A 19,843-nucleotide genomic window follows, 5' to 3' on the forward strand; every position below is an offset into this window, starting at 1 on the left:
AATTTCATGGCTGCAGTCACCATCTGCAGTGATTTTGGAGCCCAGAAAAATAAAGTCTGACACTGTTTCCACTGTTTCCCCATCTGTTTCCCATGAAGTGATGGGACCAGATGCCATGATCTTCGTTTTCTGAATGTTGAGCTTTAAGCTAACTTACTCACTCTCCACTTTCACTTTCATCAAGAGGCTTTTCAGTTCCTCTTCACTTTCTGCCATAAGGGTGGTGTCATCTGCATATCTCAGGCTATTGATATTTCTCCCAGCAATCTTGATTCCAGCTTGTGCTGCTTCCAGTCCAGTGTTTCTCATGATGTACTCTGCATATATAAGTTAAATAAGCAGGGTGACAATATACAGCCTTGACGTACTCCTTTTCCTGTTTGGAACCAGTCTGTTGTTCCATGTCCAGTTCTAACTGTTGCTTCCTGACCTGCATACAGGTTTCTCAAGAGGCAGGTCAGGTGGTCTGGTATTCCCATCTCTTTCAGAATTTTCCACAGTTTATTGTGATCCACACAGTCAAAGGCTTTGGCATAGTCAATAAAGCATTAATGTAACATATATACCAATGAACATATATATCAATGAACAACAAAATATTATAAGATATACGATGAAATTTGATTAGTCAATTAACAGAAAAAGAATGCAAACAACAAATGATGAAATTAGCACATGACAATTTTTAAAAATCTATTATAAATAAGTACAACACTGTTTAAGTTTTAAAGAAAAACATTAACATAATGACAAAAGAAAGATATAAGAAATAACCAAATTATCATTGAAAAATGATAATTTTTCAATAGATGAAAAATTACAAATCTAAATTGGTAACTCCCAAGCAGAAAAACACAAATAACACCAAGGAGCACCATTATCAACTTGCTAAAAACTAGTGACAGAAAGTTTTTGAGTAGGAACAGTAAAAAAACACATTCCATACAAAGAAAGAGAATAAAGGAATCTTATTTAAAAATCTCATTAAAAAAAAATGCCAAGCAGAAGAAATTATGGAATATTTTTTAAATGGTGAAGAGAAAACAAAAACACATGGGTAAGCCAGAACTGTATAAAAATTTCTTTAAAAAATTGAAAGTGAAATAGATATTTTCAGATAGATAAAAGAATTTACCCCCAGTAATCTATATGGCCATAAACAAACAAACATATATCTTCAGGTATAAACAGTACTAGACAGAAACTTGGAAACAAACTTCCAGAAATAAAAATACAAGCTTTTTTTCCCCCACATATAAAATGTATCTAAAACAAAGATAATGAGCCCAAGCATTTCCCGTGGAGGCCTTCTCCTCTCCCTGCTATGGCATGTGCTCATCTGTTGATAATCAGAGTTCTCTGAAAAGGAAGTCATCTGGCAAAAATGTCACTTTACCTGCTGTGTTCAAGGATCTCATTAGACTAGATATTGTGAATTTTGTTCACACCAACTTGTACAAAACAACAGACAACCCTACACTGTCAATGAATTAGCAGGTCATCAAACCACTGCTGAGTCTTTGGTTGCTGGCTGGGCTGTGGCTTCAATCCTCAGCGTTCTAGGCAGTGGGACTCACTGTTCTGGCCAGGGTGCTTTTGGAAATATGTATCATGGGGGCCACATGTTTGTGCCAACCTGAATCTGACAACATTGGCATCGCAGAGCAAACACAACACAGAAGTGATTTGCCATCTGCTCTGCCCTGGCTTCCTCGGCCTTACCATTTTGTTGGTTATGTCTGAAAGTCATCAAATTGAGGAAGTTCCTGAAGTTCCTTTGGTGGCTGAAGATAATACTTAAGGCTACAAGAAGACCAAGGAGGCTATTTTGCTTCTTTAGAAACTTAAGGTCTGGAATGGTATCATAATGGTCTATGCTTCACAGTTAATGAGAGCTGGCAAAGCCAAATGAGAGTCTGTCATCATCTCTAGTGTAGCGGACCCCACATCATCTATAATGAGGATAAGGGCATCATCGAGGCTGTCAGAAACACGCCTGGAATTACTCTGCTTAATGTAAGCAAACTGAACATTTTGAAACTTACTTCTCATGAGTATGTGGGATGTTTCTACATTTGAACTGAAAATACTTTTCACAAGTTAGATGATGTGTATGGCACTTGGTGTGAAGCTGCCTCTCTCAAGAGTAACCACAACGTTTCTATGCGCAAGATCTTCAATGCAGACCTTAGCAGAATCTTGAAAAGCCCAGAGATCCAAAGAGCACACGACATCACAGAGTCCTGAAGAAGAATCCCCTGAAAGACTTGAGAATCATGCTGAAGCTAAACACATATGCAAAGACCACATGCTGGATGGAACACCATTCTTCCCCAGGACAAGAATCACAAACTCTGGATGAATAAGGCAGCAGCAGTGTCAGAAGCCAAATCAGATGAGAAGAGGGTTCCAGGGAAGAAACCTGTGGTGGAGAAGAAAGGAAAGAAGGCTGCTGGTACTAGGAAGCAGAAGAGGCCTTTTGTGGGCAAAAAAGACAAGTGACCAAAAAACCACCAGCTGAGTAAAAGCCCACAGAAAAGAAACCGACCACAGAAAAAAGAAGCCTGCTGAATGAACTTATATTTGTGCATTCCATAAGGGTCAAATCATTTTAGACAGCTAATTATGATCAAAGAGGCAAAAAAAAAAAAAAAAAAAAAGCCCCAAATGGAGATAATGCTAAAACTATTTAACCAAAAAAAGGCAGGAAAAACTAAAGAAAAAATGGTGAAAAATACAAAGCAAATTAAAAGATGTTAGATTTAAGTGCAGTCACTAATAGTCCTAGAAAAAGTCACAGATTGTAAGATAGGATAAGTCCAACTATATGCTATGTATGAGAATCTTACTTCAAAGACAATATAGGAAAAAAGCAGAAGGATGGACAAGAATATACTATACAAATACTAATTACAAGAAAGATGGAGTAGCTATATTAATATCATACAAGGTATTTCAGAACAAGTAATATTATCAGGGATAAAGAAGCATGTTTCAAAATGGAACAGCTTAATGCACCAAGAACACATTATAAATCTAAATGTAAAGGCATCTAATAACTCAAAGGTATCAGAAACTCAAAACATGTGAAGGAAAGATGGATAAACATAAAAAGAAAAATGAGCAAATCCACAATCATATCTGGGGCTTTCAAAGCTTTCAGTCAATAATGGAAAAAGCACACTAAAAATCAGTAAGTATATAGAAGACCTAAACAAATACTAGTAAAAAACATTAACCCAATTGCTACATTTTGAATATTCCACCCAATAATTAAAGATTAGGTTATTTTTACATGCAGATAAATATTTAGCAAGAGAGTCCATATCACAGATGTTATAAAACAAGTCTCAATAATTTCGACACTGAAATTGTGGAGAGTCCATTTTCCTCAGAAAGCTATCTGAGAAATCTGAAAAAATTTGAAATTAAGAAACATTTATAAATGATTATAAAGTGTTCAAAGAGAATTAGAAAATATTTCAGAAAAAAACTCCTACAACATAAAGTGTGGGATATAGGTAAAGGCATTCTCAGAGGGAAACATAAATTTAAATGCTTATATTAGAAAAGAATAAAGTTCCAAACCAACAATCTAAATGCCAATCTTGGAAGTCAGAAAAAGAAAGCATAAACTAAAGCTGAACTAAGTAGAAGGAAAAACAAACATAAGAAATAAATTATATAGAAAATAAGTAATAAAGAAAATCTAGTAAAAGCTATTCTGTTAAAAAATCAGTAAGAAAGGTCAAGAAAAAAAGAAATTATCAAAATAAAAAATGAAAAACAAGCACACAGATGCAGATGCCACAGACACTATCAAGTTATAAAGAAACGAACAACTTTATGCTACTTATATGGTAACTTATGACATGTAGAAATTCCTTAAAAGACAGGAATTACCAAAACTGACTGAAGAAAAAAGGGAACATCTTCATAGTTCCATGTCATTTAAAGAATTTGCACCATGTCAATTAAAGAAATTTCTACCACAAAGATAGAAAACAGAAAAAGGAAGAAACAATTTCCAACTCATTTAATGAAGTCAGAATTACCTTAATACCAAGCCAGACAAAACTATTACTAAAAAAAAACAAAACTACAGATAACCACACAAACAGATAATGTTAAACTGTAGGGGAAAACAAGACAATTCAGAGATAACCAAATGGTCACCTGTCTTTGACACCCACTGTCAAAATCTCCACACACAATCACTGTCAGCTGTAGACCAGTTAAGCCCAGTGGTTCCCAGGTGTTCATAGTCAAACACAGAAAAAATCTTTCATCGGAAATGTAACATCTAAAGGGTTTAAGGTAGAACTAAGAAAGGTAAATACTAGAATTAAGTGAACTCTTTGCTACCTTATGCTTTACCGCAATGAAGATTTTAAGTAGTCTCCCACTGATATAAAAAAGTGTAATAACCATCTGCCTTTAAATTACAGGAGGAAGAGAGTGTGACTTTATAAAATGTTAGCAGCAGTATTCAAAGGACGCAGAATTCACTTGTTTACTAAGAGAGTCATACTGTAACATGATCAAATTATGTGCCTGATGGGCTATGGAAAGTTATCCTAAGCCAGTAGAATATGTAGGATGGCTTAGATTTTCATAACTATTTTTTCATCTTAACTATCATCTCCCAAAACAAAAATTTCTTAACAATTTAATGAGAACAAAACCATACCAGGATACTCTCTATTTCTTACATTCAAATTAAAAATACAAAATGACAGAAGTAAAGGAGTAAACTTGGAATTCTGACAAGTCTCCAGACTCCTAAAACTGCCATGTGATAGCAGTACTATGGACCAAGTGAAAGCATAAAGTGTCTCTTAAGAGATTTCCTCTGGAAAATACATGCAATTTAGCATTCAAAGGTCTTTAATTTTCCATGGCATTATTAAATAGCAGCCTTCTCTCCAGGCACTTTGCTCTCTAAACAGGACACAGCAGCAAAAACAACCGGCCAATCTCTGGACAGTTGTGTCCTAAGACTGCAGTACCAGCCTGAGACTTTAGCCACTTTTGATTTTAAAGCCATCATTCTAAAATTTCAACAGCAAGTACAGTGGGTGATTAAAGATCACCCGTTATGGCTCACTATTAATAAATTCTCATCATTATATGCATTTTGAAAATTGAAATCTATTGTTGCTTCAGTTGCTAAGTTGTGTCTGACTCTTTGCAACCCCATGGACTGCAGCACACCAGGCTACCCTGTCCTTCACTATCTCCCAGAGTTTGCTCAAATTCATGTCCATTGAGTCACTGATGCGATCTAACCATCTCATCCTCTGCTGTCCCCTTCTCTTGCCTTCGATCTTTCTCAGCATCAGGGTCTTTTCCAATGAGCCGGCTCTTTGCATCATGTGGCCAAAGTTTTGGAGCATCAGCTTTAGCATCAGTCCTTCCATTAAACATTCAAAGTTGTTTTCCTGTAGGATTGACTGGTTTGATCTCCCTGTAGTCCAAGGATACTCTCAAGAGTCTATACTCCAATAAGAAATTTAACCAGAAATTCTATACCATTAGAAGGGAAATGGTGCTGAGTGTCAACAGCAGTTCTGACCTCAATTTCATTGAGGCACCCACCTGAGTGAGTCCCTACTAGGTCAAGGGCCAACTAAATTCTTCAATTAAAAACAAAAAAGCATTTAAGGAACATTTATGCTTTAACTCGGAGAAGGCAATGGCACCCCACTCCAATACTCTTGCCTGGAAAATCCCATGGGCAGAGGAGCCTGGTAGGCTGCAGTCCATGGGGTCGCTAAGAGTCGGACATGACTGAGCGACTTCACTTTCACTTTTCACTCTCATGCATTGGAGAAGGAAATGGCAACCCACTCCAGTGTTCTTGCCTGGAGAACCCCAGGGACGGGGGAGCCTTGTGGGCTGCCGTCTATAGGGTCACACAGAGCCAGACACGACTGGAGCGACTTAGCAGCAGCAGCAGCATGCTTTAACTGCTGTAAGGTAACTTTCAGGAAACTATCTTAACACCAAAACAAACACAAAGAAATCCTACCAAATAGGATTTTTTAGAGGCTATGAAATGCCATCTCTAGAGTGAGAAGTTGGTAGTTGTGCTAAGGACATTTTTCCTCCTTAAAAAGAAAAGTTTCTTACATAATAGGTTTCATTACAGGAATGTATTGATTGAAACTAGTTTCACTGCCACTAATGTTCTGCTTAATTTTAAAGATAACATAATATTGAACAGAATAATGTGTTCTATTAATAACATTTTATTGAAACAGTAAACTGATTTATTGCAATTGTTTGTCCAAATAAGCACCCAGATCATTTGCCATAAATCTTCCTGAGTTTAAACAGAAGGCCAAGATGCAACTTGATAAAAATAAAAAGTTATCATAAAACATAATGAAAAATCCAATTTGAAAATTTAACAGTGCACTGCCCTGCTTCATGCTTTGTTTAGGGTCTGAAGCTTGCAATGAAGATGAAAGAGCTGCTCTAGGTTACTTAAAATGGCTATTGTGAGTCCTCATTTGGGAAAAGCTATAAAAATAATTAAACTCTGTTAGAGGAAGTCTGGCCATTTAGCTTTGGAGCCAATTCACTCTCACCTCATTGCTCCTACACTTTAAAATAAACAGCTTATTTTTTACTTAAAGACACTTTTTAACTTGAACTTTATTCTGTGGGGGTGAAAGAGGGCAGAACTTTTAACAGGCTTGTGTTCACAAACTAAAATACTTTGCCCTGGAGCTTTAAGTTTGCAGTGAGTCTACTCAAGACCGTTCTGGAGGGTGTACGTACACAGGGGAGCATGTACGTACAGCAGCTTTCCAGCAGGCAGCAGGTGAGAGGGCATCATCAGGGCACGCCTCTAAGAACAGTGACCACACACCACTTGCAAGGCAGCACTTGGGTGTCACAGTCAAGAGAGAAGGCTGTGTTCTGCTATGTATTCTATATAAACTTAATCCTTTATCTGTAGTTGATTTCTCTCATGTAAAATGTTATTAAAGATCTCCTCTATATTTTTTACCATTTAAAAAAACTCTTTGTTTTCTAAGTTTATGTATGGCATTCTGGGTATTAGGAAGCTTAACTTGTCCTGTAATCTTTGAAGTTAATTTTGAAAAAGAGAAGTTATTTTAACTATTTTCAAGAGACAGCAATATTTGCAACACAAATTTAAAAGTAGGATTATAGAAACTGCAATATACTGACTTCAGTATAGATTTAAGAGTTCTATACTTAAATCACCAGAATTTATTAACCAAAATTCAACAGTGCAATTACATATTCCAGCTTACAGAATAACTGCCACCTGGGTCAATCCTTCATCTCCTGTATAACACACTCCTGTATAATTCTCTTGTATAATTCATTAAATAGTCCCTTATCGATGGAAGCTTAGATATTGTGCTGACCACAGAGGCATGGCTTACTTCACCCTCCATTTATTGTTAAATGTGAGAAGCTACAGATTCCCTTCTATTAGGGCTCTGGATGTCAATTAGGTTCTGCTTATTTCACATGATTTTGTCTGTCTCTGTTGGCAAGGACAATGGTGAAGACACGAGAATTCTCTCCAGCAGTAACAAAATAGGGAACGTTTTTCAGTCTTTTGGGGGTAAGAAGCAGCAGTGGCAGCAGCAGAAGCACCAATGACTGGTTGACCTGCCTCCCTAACCCCTCGGTCTCATTGGTAAAAGCCTATTCTGTGGTTTTCTGGGGGTCCAGAGACCACTGCAGTAGATGCAATGTTTCTGATTCCAGCATAGCTCGAGGGATGGTCTCAGAGGGTCACGCTCCAAGTATATTAGTTCTATACTATTCTGAAGTCATCACCAGAAGTCCAACATAAACCTACTTCTTAAACCTTTTCAAAGCTTTTATTCCTAGTATAAAATTCCTTCTTGCTTAAAATATCTTAGGTGGTTTCTGTTTCCCATAGAGAACTCTGAATAAGTCTTTTGCAATTACAGACAGATAATTCATTTTTTTTCTAAATTAAGATATAATTTACATACAGTAAGATTCACTCTTAAGCCTACAGTTCTTCAAGTTTTAAGAAATGAGTACAGTTGGGTAATCACTATAATAATCAAGAAAGTTCCGTCATAGCAAAAAAAAACTCCTTGTGCTTTGTAGTCAGTCCTACAAATTCTTGAACTGTTTCTGTCTCTGTAGCTTTCCTCTTCAGAATGTCATACAAATGGACTCACAGTGTGAGTCTGGCTTCTATCACTTAGCATGATGCATTGGAGATTCATGCCTGAGCATGTTCATCAGCAATTTGCTCTTTTTTGTTTTTTGCTGAGTAGAGGCATGCGGATTGTCTTCAGTTTTTAATAAATTGTAAACATTCAATGATGCTAAAGCTGAAACTCCAGTACTTTGGCCACCTCATGTGAAGAGTTGACTCATTGGAAAAGACTCTGATACTGGGAGGGATTGAGGGCAGGAGGAAAAGGGGACGACAGAGGATGAGATGGCTGGATGGCATCACCGACTCGATGGACGTGAGTCTGAGTGAACCCCGGGAGCTGGTGATGGACAGGGAGGCCTGGTGTGCTGCGATTCATGGGGTCGCAGAGAGTCGGACACGACTGGGCGACTGAACTGAACTGAACTGAAACATTCAAATGCAGGTTTTCATGTGAATATAGGTTTTTGTTTCAATTGGGTAAAAATACAGGAGGTAATCCTGGTGAAAACTGGACCTGAACCAGGGTAGGAACAGTGAAGGTGGTAAGCAAGGGTAGTAGCTGGGATATATTTAGAATGGGTTGCAAGTGGTGATGGACTGGATGTGGGGTGAGAGGAAAAGAGAAATGTGAATTATGACTGCAAATATTTTTTTCCCCTGAGAAACAGAAGGAACAGGAATGCCATTTACTGAGCTAGACAAATGAGAGAATTACAGATTTGGAAGGGAAATTGAGAATTTAATTTTGTGCTGTGCTGTGCTTAGTTGCTCAGTTGTGTCCGACTCTTTGGGATCCCATGGACTATAGCCCGCCAGGCTCCTCTGTCCATGGGGATTCTCCAGGCAAGGATACTGGAGTGGGTTGCCATGCTCTCCTCCAGGGGATCTTTCCAACCCAGGGATGGAACCCAGGTCTCCCGCACTGCAGGCAGATTCTTTACCGTCTGAGCCACCAGGGAAGCCCTACCACACTAACTTTGAGACGACAGTGTACAGACCCAGTATATGTTTGCTGTTAGCTTCATTAGATTGAAACCCTTAAATACAGATCTATATCTTTTAAAATCTTTAGATACAGACTATAGGGTAAAATCTGTATCTTTTACTGACATAGAATTTCCGACAATACTAAGAGAATGGATTAGAAGATTTGAGGGTGTTTTTAAGCCCTAGGGCTTCCCTGGTGGCTCAGATAGTAAAGAATCTGTCTGCAATGTAGAAGACCTGGGTTCCATCCCTGGGTCGGGAAGATTCCCTGGAGGACGGCATGGCAACCCACTCCAGTATTCTTGCCTGGAGAATTCCAGGGACAGAGGAGCCTGGTAGGCTACAGTCCATAGGGTTGGAAAGAGTCAGATATGACTGAGCGACTAACACTTTCACACCTAGAATTCTGAAATGAGAATCAGGCTGTGACAAGTATAAATTTACAAATGGCTTCTTAAAGGGTTCCTATATAGGTGAATATGGTGTTACTCTGTGACAGTTTCAAACGAGCATTTTTAAAGTAAAGAAATACCATCTTCTTGAGAACATGAAGCAATTTCATGGTTAGGGGCTTTTTTATGTTGAATTTTCCATTTTTTGTTTCCAGTAACTATTACTATACCTCTATCCTCTTTTTGTTCAGAACAAACAACTTTAGCTCCTTAGATCTTAGTGTGGCATGATCTCAAATGACAGCATCATTGTAATTGAGCTCCAAGGCTAGAAATGATGTTTTAGCTTTGATGTTGCCCCCATAATCAGAAAAGATCCCAAAGAGCTCAACCAATGGCTACCTGTTATCCTTCCACAGTGAATACAGTGCTTAACCGCCATTACTTTTCCTTGAATGGATCTGCAGCCCCAGGCAATAGAGACTAAAGCAGTTAAGTCCCTTTGTGATCCAAGCTAACTACAGATAGAGTGGAAGTTCAGGTGACCAAATTCTAGCACAATGCCTTTAAAGATAGCTTTAGTTTTTCAACAACAGGCAAAATTATGACAGTAATTCTGACGCTTCCCTGATTTTTGGACTCTACTCACCACGTGTACTTCCTTTGCCCCTTTTCCCAGGTATTCCATGCTAAGCTTTTTTTTCCTATTCTTTTCAATGCCTGAGACCTCTTCATGACTATTTATATTTTAGTTGACCTAGTTTTTAAGACTAACAATGTCTAAATAAATACTCTGCTGCTGCTGCTAAGTCGCTTCAGTGGTGTCTGACTCTGTGCAACCCCATGGACTGCAGCCCACCAGGCTCCTCCGTCCATGGGATTCTCCAGGAAGTTAGTAAACGTGTAAAAGAAAGAGAAATCCATTCACTTAACTAAATCAGGCGTTCTCTCTTTCTTGTGCGAGGCCTCTGGAGGAACCCAGGCTGTGGCTGTGACAGTGGTGCTGCACAGTCATCAGGACTTTAGCTCCTTCCAGATTTGGGGTCAGTGTGGAGTTGCTACCTGCTACTCACAAAATGGCTGCTCAATCTCCAACATCAGGTCAGCATTCTATACAGCAAAACTTCTCAACTTGACCTCTTGACGTTTGGACAAGATGATTCTCTGTTGTGGGAGACTGTCCTGTCTACTACAGGATGTTTACCAATATCCACGGCCTCCACCTACTAGACACTACTAGCAACTGTCAGTTACAACAACCAAAGATGTTTCCAGACACTCAAATTACCCCTGGGGGCCAAAATCACTCCTGGTTGAGAACTGCTACCATAGGGAAAAGAGACTGGACACAGGATAAAAAGAGGCATAAAAAAAGAGTGCAGCACAACGAAGCAAACTATAAGCAAAGCAAAAAGGCAGGCTTCAGAATGGAAGAAAATAATAACAAATGAAACAACTGACAAAGAATTAATCTCCAAAATATACAAGGAGGTCATAAGCTCAATACCAGAAAAATGAACAACCCAATCAAAAAAGTAGGCCAAAGAACTAAACAGACATTTCTCCAAAGAAGACATATAGATGACTAATAAACACATGAAAAGATGCTCAACATCACTCATTACTGAAGTGAAGCGAAATTCACTCAGTCATGTCCAACTCTTTGTGACCCCATGGGCTTTGTGACAGTACATGGAATTCTCCAGGCCAGAAGGCCAGAATACTGGAGTGGGTAGCCATTCCCTTCTCCAGGAGATCTTCCCAACCCAGGGATCAAACCCAGGTCTCCTGCAATGCAGGCAGATTTTTTACTAGCTGAGCCACCAGGGAAGCCCAAGAATACTGGAGTGGGTAGCCTATCCCTGTTCCAGGTATAGAACCGAGTTTCCTGCACTGCAGGCAAATTCTTTACCATATGAGTTACAGAAATGCAAATCAAAACCACAATGCAGTATCATCTCACGCCAGTCAGAATGGCTGCAATAAAAAAATCTACAAACAATTAATGCTGGAGAGGGTGTGGAGAAAAGCGAAACCTCTTCCACTGTTGGTGGGAATGCAAACCGGTACAGCTGCTATGGTGAACAGAGTGGAGATTCTTAAAAAACTGGAAATAGAACTGCCTTATGACCAGCAATCCCACTGCTGGGCATACACACCGAGGAAACCATAACTGAAAGAGACACATGTACCCCAATGCTCATTGCAGCACTGTTTACAATAGCTAGGACACGGAAGCAACCTAGATGTCCATTGGCAGATGAATAGATAAGGAAGTTGTGGTACACACATACAATAGAATAATTCTGAGCCATAAAAAGGAACACATTTGAGTCAGTTTTAATGAGGTGGATGAAACTGGAGCCTATTATACAAAGTGAGGTAAGTCAGAAAGAGAAACACCAATACAGTGTATTAACGCATATATATGGAATTTAGAAAGACGGTAGTGATGACCCCATATGCAAGGCAGCAAAAGAGACACAGATGTAAAGAACAGACTTTTGGACTCTGTGGTAGAAGGCAAGGGTGGGAAGATACAAGAAAATAGCACTGAAACGTGTATATTACCATATGTAAAATAGATAACCAGTCCAAGTTCAATGCAATGAACAGGGCATTCAAAGACAGTGCTCTGGGACAACCCAGAGGGATGGGGCAGGGAGGTAGGAGGGGGTTCAGGATGAGGGGACACATATGCCCCATGACTGCTTCATGTCAGTGTATGGCAAAACCCACAATATTGTAATTATCCTCCAATTAAAATAAACAAATTTTTTTTTTTAAAGACTGTAGCAGACAGTGGAGCCTGCTTTACTCTCACCCACCCCCACCCCCTGGCCCTCTTAAGGGAATTTCTTAGAGGGACATTATTGTGCCCCATGGCACAACTTCTATTTTCGTCTCACTGGCCAGAACTGGATCCCAGGACCACCCCACTGCAAAAGAGGATGGGTAGTGCAGATTTTCTCCAGAGACACTGTTACTGTCAATAAGACTGGCATTCATTTAAGAAGGAATAAGGACTAATAGATAATAGGTGGGCAATTAGCATTCTCTATGAGAGAAAATGTTTCAGTACTTTATTTTCAAGACAATTGTGTGCAAACTGACACTCTTGAGTATATCCTTGCAAAGTATATCCTTTAAAATCCCAAGATTTTAAAAAAAGTTTACCCTGATTTGTATTTCATAAAAGACTTATTCTTTTTTCTCCCTTAAGAATCAGTCATTCTTTCCAGCTTTTCTTATGTATTATTTGTCTTCCTTCTGGGAATAAAGTAGGTTTCAAGGCTCTATTCATTTCTTTTTCTCCAATTTTTTCTTCTTTCTGTTTTAAAAACTGAATAATTTCTATTGAAAATTTAGGTTTAACAACTTTCTTTTTCTTCTGTCACTCCATTATGTTAATGAGCCCACCCAGTGAACTTGAATTTCAGACACTGTATTGTTTGGTTCCAAAATTTTCATTTGGTTGTTTTTAATAGTTTCTATGTCTCTCCTGAGAACTGTATCCATTCAAAGTGTTTACATTTGTGCCATGGAGAATTGCTATAAAAGCTGCTTCAAAGTCTCTTCCTGATAATTTCAAAATCTGGGTCACTTTAGCATTGGTATCTATTGTCTCTTCCCTTGAGAACTGGTGATAATTTCCTGGGGTTTTGTAGGTAGTGTAATTTTGAATTATACCTTGGACATTTTAAATGTTATGCTGTTTTGACTATCAATCCTTTGCCCTCTTATAATTTGCTAGAGAATTTGTTTTAACAGGTCATCAGGTCAGTTAGATTCAGACAAGTTCTTTCTCACCTACTCTGAGGAGCAGTTCTAATTGGACTCCGGTTCTCAAAGACTGTGGTGTGCTGCTGTGGGGCTGTGTGACACACGCACAAACTAGCACTTGTGCTGCTTATTCACAAAATGAGGGGCACCCCACCCAGCTCTCTTTTTTTTCCTGAGATTTCCCCCAATGTTTCGTCACAGAGGTACCTTTTCCTGGGTTATTTGGCAAGAAAGACAGGGTTTCTTTTGTAGTACTTCTACCATAGCTGCAGCTTTGCAATTGGGTCTTAGGAGTAAAGATGAGAAAGGTAGGAAAAACATAAAGATTCTCCCTCAAACTATTTAAATGAGGACCCATTTTCTTGATTTCTCTGGATAGAAAAACAAGGTTTCTATCAGTTTTAACTGCCAGAGCCACTGTTGTCCATCTCTATAACTAGGGGAAAAACCACAGGGAAAAAAAGAACAAAACAAAATAAAACACTAGGAAACTCACCCACAAATTGGTTGCCCCCTTCAGGTTTTAATTTAACTCATCCTTGAACTGGTTGCCCCTTCAGGTTTTAACTTCCCACCACCAACTGTCTGATTTTGATTACTTAAATAATTACTTCTGTATTTTTGTCCAGTTTTTAGTTCTAATAGTGGGCTTTCCTCAATGTGGCAGGAGTATAAACTTTCTAAAATGTCTTTTATGAGTCACAGAAGTAGAAGCTTCTATGAAAGTCAGAGGAACCAGCTGCACAAATCACAAAATCCTAATACAAACAAAAAATAAAGAGAAATTAAATTCCTTCCTAAATCAAATTATCAAATAATTAAATTCCTTCCTAAATCAAATAATCAGGATTAAAAAAGAATTTTTCATGGCCAAGTGTCTGAACTTATAAAGTCAGACTGTCAGTGGGTAAAACTGAAGAAAGAGACCAAAATACTTTTGTTATTCTTCTTTTTAAAGCAACTTTTTGGGAGAGGGAGTAAGGGAATAAGGGGACAAGCTTAATAGGAAGCAAGGAATTTAATACTGGAAAGTCAAAGCATCAACCAGGAATCCTAGAATGGCTTCCTCATATCTGAATGTCTTACGATGTCACAGACCTAACAGGAAGGCACGTCCAGTGTGTGAGTCCAGGTTAGACACAGTCAGTGCTTGAACAGATCTGAATATCTAACTCTAGACATAGGATTTTTCTCCTAAAACCTTGCCAAGGTAATGAATGCTCTCTTCAGCCTCCTGGTATAGTTAAAGCTGGTTGAAACATATATTATAATCCCTCTTGGAATTAGAAACAACATCAATGAGTACAGAAAAATAAAGGCGGTACTTCAGAGAAAATTCTTGAGCTTTTCTCAGTCTGCAAATGTTAATGCCGGAACTCTAATATAGAAACTAGTATGAAGTATGTACTATACAAGTATTGGCTACTGCTGTTATTAAAACAGATATGAATTTAATAAAGTGGGAAAGTGGGAAAAGAATGAATTTTAGAGTCATTTGATAATGTGTCCAACACTAACTGTGTAACTTTGGGCAAATTACTTAACCTTAGAAAAGTTATTTCATCATTTGTGAAAAGGAGTAGATAATAATTACTTGTGCCATTTTGAGGATTAATAAAAGATAGTGTTTATAAAACAAATTACACACAAATGATCAATAAATAACAGCCACTGTTCTTATCACCATCATCAAACATCTCCTGAAACAATAAGGAATTCTCCTACCTTCTGTAGATGTAATACATTTTACTTTGAGTAAAGAGAAACCAGAGAAAAGTAAATTTAATTTCACTGAAAACCACTAGATAAGGGAGAACTTTCTTATAGCCCAAAAAAGGAAAAATAGGAGAAAGGTGCATTTAAGGAAATCTTCTGAACAAAAGTTCACAAAAAGATTATCAGAACTACCAACAAAGCAGTTTCATCATATGTGCACTTCTCATTTTAAGAGCTGTCACTTCATGTTGTTGTTTTGCTAACGTATCAGTGACTCTTCGATACTGGAATGGATTTTTATTTGACACATATAAAAATAAAACCAGGGCTTTGATTAAAGTTGGTGGATTGAACAGTAAAGGAATGGCAGGAGAGGAATATAAAAAGGTATAGGCACCCTGGGATAAAAATATTAGAAAATACCAGTAAAACTTTGGATGTTGAAAAGTAATAGATGGATGATTCAGTAACTGATTTAGCATGAACAAAGCCAAACCTACTTCAAAAGTAGGCTGATTGGTATTAGTTTAGGCATGAGAAACCCTGGGTATTACTAAAAATACCAAGTTATAGGAAGTAAAATGAAAAATGAAGACATCTCTGATCCCTACTACCAATTTCACTCCTCAGACATAAACTTTCTGCTCTATGACTTTAGTCATTCAGCCAAACTTTAAACTCCACAACTTTAAATTACATGTACAGACCTCTATTTCTTGAATCACAGTTACATGTTAAGGAAGATACAGTATATTCCTCACTATGAAAGATATACAATTTAGCTCACTTATACTACATCCTTTAAAGTTTTCCTTCAGTTCAGTTCAGTTCATTCGCTCAGTCGTGTTCGACTCTTTGGGACTCCATGGACTGCAGCACGCCAGGCCTCCCTGTTCAACATCAACTCCCAAAGTTTACTCAAACTAATGTCCATTCAGTCAGTGATGCCATCCAACCATCTCATCCTCTGTCGTCCCCTTCTCCTCCTGCCTTCAATCTTTCCCAGCATCAGGGTCTTTTCAAATTAGTCAGTTCTTCCCATCAGGTGGCCAAAGTACTGGAGTTTCAGCTTCAGCATCAGTCCTTCCAATGAATATTCAGGACTGATTTACTTTAGGATGGACTGGTTGGATCTTCTTACAGTCCAAGGGACTCTCAAGAGTCTTCTCCAACACCACAGTTCAAAAGCATCAATTCTTCGGCGCTCAGCCTTCTTCACAGTCCATCTCTCACATCCATACATGATGTATTTTCATATTTTATGTATTTTCATATTTCATATTTTCACTACTGGAAAAACCATAGCCTTGACTAGACGGACCTTTGTTGGCAAAGTAATGTCTCTGGTTTTTAATATGCTGTCTGGGTTGGTCATAACTTTTCTTTCAAAGAGTAATGGTCTTCTAATTTCATGGCTGCAGTCATCATCTGCAGTGATTTTGGAGCCCCCAAAATAAAATGTGCCACATTTTCCAATGTCTCCCCATCTATTTGCCATGAAGTGATGGGACCAGATGCCATGATCTTAGTTTTCTGAATGCTGAGCTTTAAGCTAGCTTTTCACTCTCCACTTTCACTTTCATCAAGAGGCTCTTTAGTCCTTTTTCACTTTCTGCCGTAAGAGTGGTGTCATCTGCATATCTGAGGTTATTGATATTTCTCCTGGCAATCTTGATTCCTGCTTGTGCTTCATCCAGCCCAGCGTTTCTCATGATGTACTCTGCATATAAGTTAAATAAGCAGGATGACAATATACAGTTTTGACGTATTCCTTAGCTTTGTTTTCCTTAGCTGTGTTTTAAATCTTCAGTTCTTCTGTTCAATACCTTTCTAACTTTGAATAATAATTATAATCTCTACTTCATCCATTAATTTAGCTTGTATCTCTATAAAATGAGAAAGTCAACACCTATACTTCCTTTCACCTCCATGCCTTCCTTTTACTATCTAATAATAAAGGGCCAATAAATAAATATAAAGTACAGATATGAATGAGAAGCCAGCTGCAGCTTCTCACTCAGCTGCAGCACTCCAGGCTTCCCTGCCCTTCACTATCTCTCAGAGCTTGCGCAAACTCATGTCCACTGAATTGATGATGCCATTCAGCCATCTCATCCTCTGTCACCCCCTTCTTCTCCTGCCCTCAATCTTTCCCAGCATCAGGGTTTTTCCAGTGAGTCAGCTCTTTCACATCACGTAGCCAAAGTACTGGAGCTCCAGCATCAGTCCTTCCAATGAATATTCTGGGTTGATTTCCTTTAGAATTGACTGGTTGCATCTCCTTGCTGTCCAAGAGACTCTCAACAGTCTTCTCCAACACCACAGTTTGAAAGCATCAATTTTTCAGTGATCAGCCTTCTTTGTGGTCCAACTCTTACATCCATACATGACTAATGGAAAAACCACAGCTTTGACTAGATGGACCTTTGTCGGCAAAGTGATATCTCTGCTTTTTAATATGCTGTCTAAGTTTGTTACAGTTTTTCTTCCAAGAAGCAAGTGTCTTTTAATTTCATGGCTGCAGTCACTGTCTGCAGTGATTGGAGCCCAAGAAAATAACGTCTGTCACTGTTTCCATTGTTTCCCCATCTATTTACCAAGAAGTGATGGGACCAGATGTTATGATCTTCATTTTTTGAATGTTGAGTTTTAAGCCAGCTTTTTCACTCTCCTCTTTCACCTTCATCAAAAGGCTCTTTGGTTCCTCTTTGCTTTCTGGTGCTTGTTGGTGTCATCTGCACATCTGAGGTTATTGGTATTTCTCCCTGCAGCCTAGATTCCAGCTTGAGCTTCATCCAATCTGGTATTTGCATGATGTACTCTATAAGTTAAATAAGCAGGTTGACAATATACAGCCTTGACATACTCCTTTCCCAATTTTGATCTAGTTCATTGTTCCACGTCCGGTTGTAACTGTTGCTTCTTGACCTGCATACGGGTTTCTAAGGAGACAGGTAAGGTGGTCTGGTATGGTATTCCCATCTGTTTAAAAATTTTCTACAGTTTGTTGTGATCCACAGTCAAAGGCCTTAGTGTAGTCAAGGAAGCAGGAGTAGATTCACTATTAAATGTTTACATAGGAGCTACCTCAAATGAGTGCAAAGCAAAGGTTACCATTCCCATTGCTAGTATTTATAATTAATATATGAATTACTTTTATACTTCAACAAGCACCTCTAATTTGTTAATATCTACCACTTAAATTTTTTTTTAAATTTTCTTCGAGCACACATTTCTACTTTAGGGAATAGAAACACTTGTAAACATGCTAAAAATTATATGTACCAGAATAGTCACTGCAGTATTCTTTGTAATAGAAAATCAGAAATGACCCAAATATGCATCAATAAGGAGTTGATTAAATAAATTGATATATCCATGTACTAAAATGCTAAATGAGAATAAAAGATGCTATTCATAGATACATATAATCTACTGGAAAGTATATGATACATATTATTAAGTAAGAAAACAAAAGTTCTAAAAATTATATGTATAGTATTAACCTACCTTTCTAAAAATTAAAGTATCAGATATGCATAGAAAAAATCTGGAATAATATACAAAGTTAACAGTAGTTATTGCTGAGGAAGGAGAATACCGAGGATTTGGAATTAATATGTTCATTTCTGAATTGCTTGAATATTCTAAGACCAGAATATATATTAGCTTAACAATAACTAAGAAACAATAAACCTTAAAAAGTAATATACTAACAATAAACTATCTTAAAAATCTTGTTTTTCCAGGCTCATGTTCACAATGACTAAATACTAATCTCTCCAGCTATTTCTGGAATTCTTGGAGTAGAACCTCTCCTCTAAATGATTTAAAGAAAACAAATAGCCATGTTTGAATGAAAATAAAAGCAGAAAAAATTAAAACAAAATCTGGGCAGGGGCTTCTGTTAGTTCTTCTGGATTTCCTGATGTTCTCTCCTTGAGAACCTGTCCAAGATCAAAGGCTAGTCTAGATGGACCACAGATCTAAGCTTAGCCACTAATTCTGATGAACTCAAATAAGAGTTGAACACAGCAATTCATTTTAGAAAGCACCATTTGCCTTTGTGCTTTAAACCAAATGAACACTGGTGGTTACAAAACCTTTATTCCTAGAAGATTAAAAAGAAAACCTTTTTTCACCAATCTCAGTTTTATTTTCAAAGCACTTAATTCTGGTGAAACAGTGCTGCAGGACAAACAAATAAAAACAAGGTGTGATAATACATAAATTGACATAATAATTCAGACTGAACGTCATTAAGTACAAAAGACGAGTAACTAAACAGAAGGTCATTCCCAAACAGATGACATTTTTGGTTCCCACCAGAACTTACTGCTCAATCTCAAGAAAATCAATTACTAATGAATACAACTGAGAAGTTAACTGTTATATATTACAGTACAGTACAATTCTCCTTGCATTTATTAACTTTTCAATCCTGAAAGATACTCTGTAAGATGTGAAAGTGAAGTCACTCAGTCTTGTCTGACTCTTTGTGACCCTATGGACTGTAGCCTGCCAGGCTCCTCCCTTTATGGGATTTTCCAGGCAAAGAATACTGGAATAAATTGCCATTTCCTTCTCCAGGGGATCTTTCCGACCCACAGATTGAACTTGGGGCTCCGGCACTGCAGGCAGACTCTTTACAGTCTGAGCCACCAGGGAATACTCATTACATTTCACCCATCTAGCAGATGAGGGAACTGAGGCTTATTGATGTTAAGTATTAATAACTTGCCCAAGGAGGTAGAGTTTAATGTATGTAAACCCAAGC

General features: G+C 38.0%; 1 protein-coding gene and 1 pseudogene across 5 annotated transcripts in view; one reads left to right on the forward strand and one right to left on the reverse strand.

Annotated features, from left to right (window-relative positions):
- The window catches only part of KIAA1328 (KIAA1328 ortholog), a 416,288-nt gene that overhangs the window by 196,510 nt on the left and 199,935 nt on the right, over positions 1–19,843 (reverse strand). The gene's annotated exons all lie outside the window — the stretch shown is intronic.
- On the forward strand, positions 1,330–2,615 carry LOC138985437 (large ribosomal subunit protein uL4 pseudogene; annotated as a pseudogene).

Source organism: Bos mutus, chromosome 24 (assembly GCF_027580195.1).
Source record: "Bos mutus isolate GX-2022 chromosome 24, NWIPB_WYAK_1.1, whole genome shotgun sequence".
NCBI lineage: Eukaryota > Metazoa > Chordata > Mammalia > Artiodactyla > Bovidae > Bos > Bos mutus.